This window comes from Mustela nivalis (assembly GCF_964662115.1).
Source record: "Mustela nivalis genome assembly, chromosome: 1".
Lineage (NCBI taxonomy): Eukaryota > Metazoa > Chordata > Mammalia > Carnivora > Mustelidae > Mustela > Mustela nivalis.
In genome coordinates, this window is record NC_139020.1 from 88,722,997 (window position 1) to 88,730,789 (window position 7,793).

General features: G+C 38.0%; 1 long non-coding RNA gene across 1 annotated transcript; it reads left to right on the forward strand.

Moving 5' to 3' along the window:
* Window positions 1–281: 281 nt before the first annotated feature.
* On the forward strand, window positions 282–6,539 carry LOC309862585. Its single transcript, XR_014310593.1, has 3 exons — window positions 282–395; window positions 789–946; window positions 6,252–6,539. It is a non-coding gene; the product is annotated as an uncharacterized lncRNA (long non-coding RNA).
* The last annotated feature ends 1,254 nt before the right edge of the window (window positions 6,540–7,793 follow it).

A 7,793-nucleotide genomic window follows, 5' to 3' on the forward strand; every position in this document is an offset into this window, starting at 1 on the left:
TATACATACATACACACATACACACAGAGACAGATTTATGTCAGGGTCACGCCCCCAAGATGGCGCCAGAGCAGTACAGACGGCCTAAAAATATCCTCCCTGGCCACACGTGACTTCGTGCTCGTCACATGAGCACCATATGCCATCACTGCCTACCAGCCCCAGATACCTCCTGTTCATGTGAACACCCCTGTGATTGGCTGTATACTTCCTGTTCACGTGAACACCCCTGTGATTGGCTGTTATGCCCTATATAAGGCAAGCAAACTTCCCCGCAAGAAGAGGAGAAAGATCGACCAGGGAATAAACAAGAGCTTGTGCATCGACCTGTGTGTATGTTGCATCATCTCTGTGGGCAGGGAGAGCGTGACATTTGGTGCCAAAACCCGGGAACTGTGAGTATATTTAAAAATAGCAAAGATACAGTGAAGGTAGAAATTCTGATACTGGTTGAGATATGTTCTGATTTACTGATAATATCGAGGTATATTTAACCTTTTAATTTTATGTGCATTGATCTCACATTGAACAGTTTTGTCAGAGTGAAATACAATGTTTCCATTTTGTTTACTTGATTTTTAGAAGTGGTAGTTCTAACAGGAATATTTCATGGAATAGAAGTTGTGCAGCTTTTTAAACTTAGAATTTTAGGGAGAAGGTGAAAGAAGGCAATACATGAGTACTTTTCCCCCTCGTCATATTGCCCGTTTGTCACTAGGACGACCACAAAGAAAAGGTTAGAAGTTTGCTGAAGAGCAACCACTAAAGGATTGCACGTTCATCACTAGGACGACCACAAAGGAAAGGTTAGAAGTTTGCTGAAGAGCAACCACAAAAGGATTGCACGTTCATTACTAGGACGACCACAAAGGAAAGGTTAGAAGTTTGCTGAAGAGAAACCACAAAGGGACAGCAGCTGTATGTTCACGGGATCGCGACTGTAAAGGTAAAGATAAAGAGGTCGGAAATTTTTAGACTCCGAATGGAGAGCCCCTTGCGGGCACTTTTGAAAGCTAATGGAACCCCTCTTGAGGGTTAAGAAGTTGTTTTTCAGGAAGTGTGAATTTGAATAGTAAACCTGCGTCATCTGTGTGAAACCTTAAGATGATGAAATAGAACCTTTCTTTGTTCCTATTTCTTTAGTTATCACTGTCTTATCTAACATTTTGAACCAATTAACGCAGTTGGAGCATGGTGCTAATGTGGCTAAAGATGGGAGTTCAATCCTTTTATAGGTCCCTTAACTTTACACACTTACACAGAACTCTTCATAGCTACAGATTGCCACTTCTTGTAGGTATATATCTTGCAATTCAGCTCTTAGTCACAGGGAAGGTGAGGAGTATAGCTTAGCATAAGCCTTTAATCTCAAATGGAAAGACAGCTTAAATAATTGATATATGTGATACTATAGACTTTTAATCTAATATTTAAATTAAACATAATAATGTAATATCTAAAATATGTGTCACCATAATTTTCTCTGGGTAAGACCATTTTCTAAATAGTATCTTTTAAAAATTAAATTTCAATAAATTAAGTTTCAGTAAAAATTAGGTACAAATACAAATAAAACATAGTAAGAAAAGGTGAAATCCTGGTAACACTGAGTTCTTGTGCCTAAGTTTGGGTTTATTAAAGGAAAGTATACTTGGTGCTATACAAGGCAGCAGAATCTTCAGTTCACATATACTATTCAGTATCACACAACTCCTAATTTCTGTTCTTGGCTTTTGCAGTTTATGTTAGTACCAGTTCATGTTAGTACTTTTCTCAGTTATGAGTTATTTTTAGTACAATTTTTTGGTAAAAGATGTTAGATAAGTAGATATTGTTAAACACTTCAGTTGCTCTTAAGCTCCTCACATGCTTTTTAATCAGAAGAGTGTTGATTTGATCTCCAGAAAGAACCAAAGAGTTTACAAAGTATTTTGGCTGTTGTACTGACCTAGATTAGGATAGTTGCTGTCTGTCATTGCTCATTAGATGTTGCGCTGCTAAGCAGTATCCAGAACTGAGGGACTACCCAACATCTCTACGCCTTTTTACCTCTTCTACCGTCTTAGGTATTCTGTACTTGACTTTGCTAACTTTGCAGGTCTAGGGATGAGAAGTTTATTGAGGTAATGAAGGGCTATAATCAAGTAATTTGCTTCTGCTAGAGATAAAGTGAATGGATTTTGTAATGAGTGGTCATGATATGGATATTACACACATCCCTGAATTGGGCAGCTGACAACGATGGACCCCCTATGCCTACTGTGGATACTCATCCTACCCTTCAGTGTTTTGACTCAACCATGGTGGAATAGAGAAGTACAATTATGGGCCATGGTGCAAGCCTGGCCTGGTCCTCTGCCCCTCTCTAACGACTCGACAGTTTTTCCTTTGTTTTTCTCTACCAATGCAAGTACCGGCTTTCCATCTCTACCATATGAGAACACCGAAGCAGCTTACAACATCACTTCCTTACTCCTTCCCGGGAGCCTTTGCTTCTTTGTTCGTTTTAACTATTCTTCTTCCTTTCAACCCCCTTGTATATCATTCGTAATGATCCTCAATCAAAGGATAGATCTCCTCCAGGAACAAATGACCCTAATGTCGCAAATTCTCTCCACCAGTTGTATCCAGCCCTTATGGGGCATATGCATCACATCTAACTTGTATTCTAATCTTTCCCGAGCAGCGAACCTCTCCTAAGAATTATCTCAGATTCTCACGCCCCCAAGATAGCGCCGGTCTTGCCCCTAAGATGGTGCCGGAGCAGTACAGACAGCCTAAAAAATATCCGCCCTGGCCACACATGACTTCGTGCTCGTCACATGAGCACCGTATGCCACCACTGCCTACAAGCCCCAGATACCTCCTGTTCACGTGAACACCCCTGTGATTGGCTGTATACTCCCTGTTCACATGAACACCCCTGTAATTGGCTGTTATGCCCTATATAAGGCAAGTGAACTTCCCCGCAAGAAGAGGAGAAAGATCGACCAGGGAATAAACAAGAGCTTGTGCATCGACTTGTGTGTATGTTGCGTCATCTCTGCGGGCAGGAAGAGCACGACACATATATATATATTCAACTTAAAAAAATAACTAAATTCAGATTATGTCACTTCAGTGTTCAGAGTGCTTAATGGATCCACATGTCTTTCTACTCCAAAGTCATTCCAATGATTTTAAAGATCCTCCTCCACAATAACCATCCCCATTATCCTTAGCCCATTTCTTTCCTATTTCCTCCCATCTCTTACTCTTCTCTACCTCATTTACAAATACACAGCCATATCATCCTCTTTCTTACGTGGACCATGCCAGGAATATTCCTACCTCAGGAATTTTATCTTGTGATCCCTACTTTTTGAAACATTCTTTCCCCAGATATCACCATGGTCCACTGTCTCACTTCCTACAGGTCCTTGCTCAAATGCTAAAACATGGCCTTTCCTGACTACTTTAAGCTGCGAAATGCATCCTTCTACTCCATCACTCATTTCCTTCTCTCTCTCTCTCATAGTTCTTACTGCCATCCACTACTTTCTAGTGCACTAATTTCTTTATTTTCTTTTTTTTTAAGATTTTATTTACTTATTTAATTTTTAAAAAATGTATTTATTTTCAGCATAACAGTATCATTATTTTTTCACCACACCCAGTGTTCCATGCAATCCATGCCCTCTATAATACCCACCATTTGGTACCCCAACCTCCCACCCACCCACCAATTCAAACCCCTCAGATTGTTTTTTAGAGTCCATAGTCTCTCATGGTTCACCTCCCCTTCCAATTTCTCCCAGCTCCCTTTTCCTCTCTATCTCCCCATGTCCTCCATGCTTTTTGTTATGCTCCACAAATAAGTGAAATCATATGATAATTGACTCTCTCTGCTTGACTGATTTCACTCAGCATAATCACTTCCAGTTTCGTCCATGTTGCTACAAAAGTTGGGTATTCGTCCTTTCTAATGGAGGCATAATACTCCATAGTGTATATGGACCACATCTTCCTTATACATTCATCTGTTGAAGGGCATCTTGGTTCTTTCCACAGTTTAGCGACCGTGGCCATTGCTGCTATAAACTTTGGGGTACAGATGGCCCTTCTTTTCATGACATCTGTATCTTTGGGGTAAATACCCAGTAGTGCAATGGCAGGGTCATAGGGAAGTTCTATTTTTAATTTTTTTAGGAATCTCCACACTGTTCTCCAAAGAGGCTGCACCAACCTGCATTCCCACCAATAGTGGAAGAGGGTTCCCCTTTCTCCACATTCCCTCCAACACATGTTGTTTCCTGTCTTGCTAATTTTGGCCATTCTAACTGGTGTAAGGTGATATCTCAATGTAGTTTTAATTTGAATATCCCTGATGGCTAGTGATGATGAACATTTTTTCATGTGTCTGATAGCCATTTGTATGTCTTTATTGGAGAAGTGTCTGTCCATATCTTCTGCCCATTTTTTGATATGATTGTCTGTTTTGTGTGTGTTGAGTTTGAGGAGTTCATTATAGATCCTGGATAGCAACCTTTTGTCTGTACTGTCATTTGCAAATATCTTCTCCCATTCCGTGGGTTGCCTCTTTGTTTTCTTGACTGTTTCCTTGGCTTTGCAGAAGCTTTTGATTTTGACAGAAAGATCACAAGTAGGCAGAGAGGCAGGCCGAGAGAGAGCAGGAAGCAGGGTCCCTGCTGAGCAGAAAGCCTGATGCAGGGCTCGATCCCAGGACCCTGGGATCATGACCTGAGCAGAAGATAGGCTTTAACCCACTGAGCCACCTTAGGCACGCCTCCTTATTCATTTTCTGTTTCCATAATGTGAACTTCAGACATTTTATCTTTTTTTATTTGTTAGTATATCCCAGAATGTAGAAGAAGATTTCTTTTCTTCTCTTTTCTTCTCTTTTTCTTTTCTTTTTCTTTGCTTTTTTTTCTCTTCACTCATTCATTCATTCATTCATTGTAGAAGGAAAGAGGGAGAGAGCCAATGGGGGTAGAGGCAGATATAACAATGTATTTCCTATTTAATGAGTATAATACTTTGAAGTGATTTAATAACTCACAGGCAAATTTTTCAGGTGCTAAGACTGCTGATGATAACATATTGAACAGTGAATATATGGTTGAAGCCTGTAGAGATTTTCATCTAGTGATCTATATCTAGTTGTAATAGAAATCATAATCTATTTCAAAATGTGTCCTTGTCCCCATGTATAAAATATTTTTCAGGGGCACCTGGGTGGCTCAGTGGGTTAAAGCCTCTGCCTTCAGCTCATGTTATGATATCAGGGTCCTGGGAATGAGCCCCACATCAGGCTCTCTGCTCAGCAGGGAGCCTGCTTCTCCCTCTCTCTCTGCCTGCTTCTCTGCCTACTTGTGATCTCTGTCTGTCAAATAAATAAATAAAATCTTAAAAGAAATAAAATATTTTTCATAATACTAAAAAGCTAATATAAACAAGGTAGAATTTTTTGAAAAAATGATATATGTACTTCTTCTAAGTTAGGCCAAATAGAACTAATCTAAACCGTAACTGTTAGCAAAATTGTGAAACCAGGTATAGGAAACTGGATAAACTTTCTTGTTTGCCTTATCAGCATTACATATGAACATATAAATCAAAAGTGGTAAAGAAGAAATTCATAATAGATAAAATCAAATGATGCCCCATAAAGGTATAAAAACCTGGTATCAGTCTTCTTATTTTAAGGAGAGTCATGACTCTTGATTCTTGCATTTTACTAATTTGATGACTGGGAAGTATTTATCATCTGGCCAAAAGGCTAATTTAATCATTTGGATAAGAATGTCCCCATGGTGTAGTTATTTCAATATTGGCACATTTTTAGTTCTCTGCTCATAATTAATCTTATGCACACCATTTTTACATAATGTAAATCTATTTCTTGCTTCTACTAATTGCATATCTAATTTACTGTGAAAAGAAGAAGACAATATTGCATCTGCTAAAGTAACTAAAAAGCACAACTGAAAACATCATCCACTAATGATTTTTATCACTTAGCTTTACTTTGTTAACTTTGGAACTTTGCAAAATACAGTTGCTTTTGGCCAGAGTTCTGAATTACAACTTCAATTTGGAAGAGAAATTATGTCTTGGCATGAAACAATACTTTATTTTAAACACAAGTTTCTTGTTGATGGTTATGTAAAGAAAGCAATCCAAAAACCAGCACTGATAGAAAACATTATACTTAAATAAAGCTGATTTTCTTTTTTTTTTTTTTTTTTTAGCTAAAGCCCAAGGGATGAATGTGAAACAGTAGACAATACTTCGAACAGCAGTGCAATTGTAAAATATGCTTGAAGAAGTGCTTACTTCATTAAAGTTGTTCTCTCCTTTAGTTGTAAACCATCCTACTCAATGGGAAATATCTCGAGCATAATGCTGATCTCTGCTCATGTCAGCATGAAACTCAAAAGGTTTGCTCTGTTGGATTGAGGGGTCACTGGCAAACTCACAGGTACTCATGGACAGGTAACAACTAAATCATTCTAATAAAAATACTTGTTTCTGCAAAATACTTTCAACTTTTCAGAGAACTTATATAACCACTACTTCATCTGGTTTTCTTAACTCCGATATATCACCAAATAATAGAACCAAGAAAGGAATTCAGTTTCAAAAAAAAAAAAAAAAACAAACAAACCAAAAACCTACCTTCTAAAAAGCACTAGATAATTTTATATATGTTAAATTCTGCTAATCCGTATAATTTGTTGGCATTATCACCAATCTCAAGTATGGCATAAAATAAACACTTATTTATTCTGTAGATTTTTTACATTCAATTAGCCAACATATAGTACATCATTAATTTTTTCCCATTTTAATCAAACTTTTTTTTTCAATTTTTTTTTATTATGTTCAGTTAGCCAACATATAATACACCATTAGGTTCTGAGGTAGCATTCAACAATTCACTAGTACTATATAACACACAATGATTATCATATCATGTGCCCTCCTTAGTACCCATTACCCAGTTACCTCAACCCTTTAACCACCCCCCCTTCTCTTCTGCAACCTTCAGTTTGTTTCCTGGAGTCCACAGTCTCTCATGGTTTGTTTCCCTCTCTGATTTCTTCCCATTCAGCTTTCCCTGCCTTCCCCTTTAATCCTCTGGGCTATTCCTTATAATCTACATATGAGTGAAACCATATGCTAATTATCTTTTCCTGCTTAACTTGTTTCACTTAGTCTAATACCCTCTAGTTCCATCCATGTAAATGCAAATGGTGGGTATTCATCCTTTCTGATGGCTGAGTAATATTCCACTGTGTATGTGAACCATATCTTTATCCATTCATCTTTTGAAGGATATCTTGGCTCCTTCCATAGTTTGGCTATTATGAAAATTGCTTCTATTCTGTAGATTTTGAGAAATACAAACTAATGTTTGTTTCATTTCTCTTCAAAAGGTCAAAAATCTAATTATGATTTTTAAACTTAGTTTTTTTCTTCCTTTTCCCTTCCTAGCTGTAACACTTCCCTCCCAATTTATCTCCTGAGTTTACATAATGTAAATTTACATAATGTAAATCTATTTCTTGCTTCTACTAATTGCATATCTAATTTACTGTGAAAATAAGTTTTTTTTTAAGATTTTATTTTTTTTATTTGACAGAGAGAGAGAGAGAGATCACAAGTAGGCAAAGAGAAACGGGGAAGCAGGCTCCCTGCTGAGCAGAGAGCCCGATGCGGGGCTGGATCCCAGGACACTGAGACCATGACCTGAGCTGAAGGCAGAGGATTAACCCAATGAGCCACCCAAG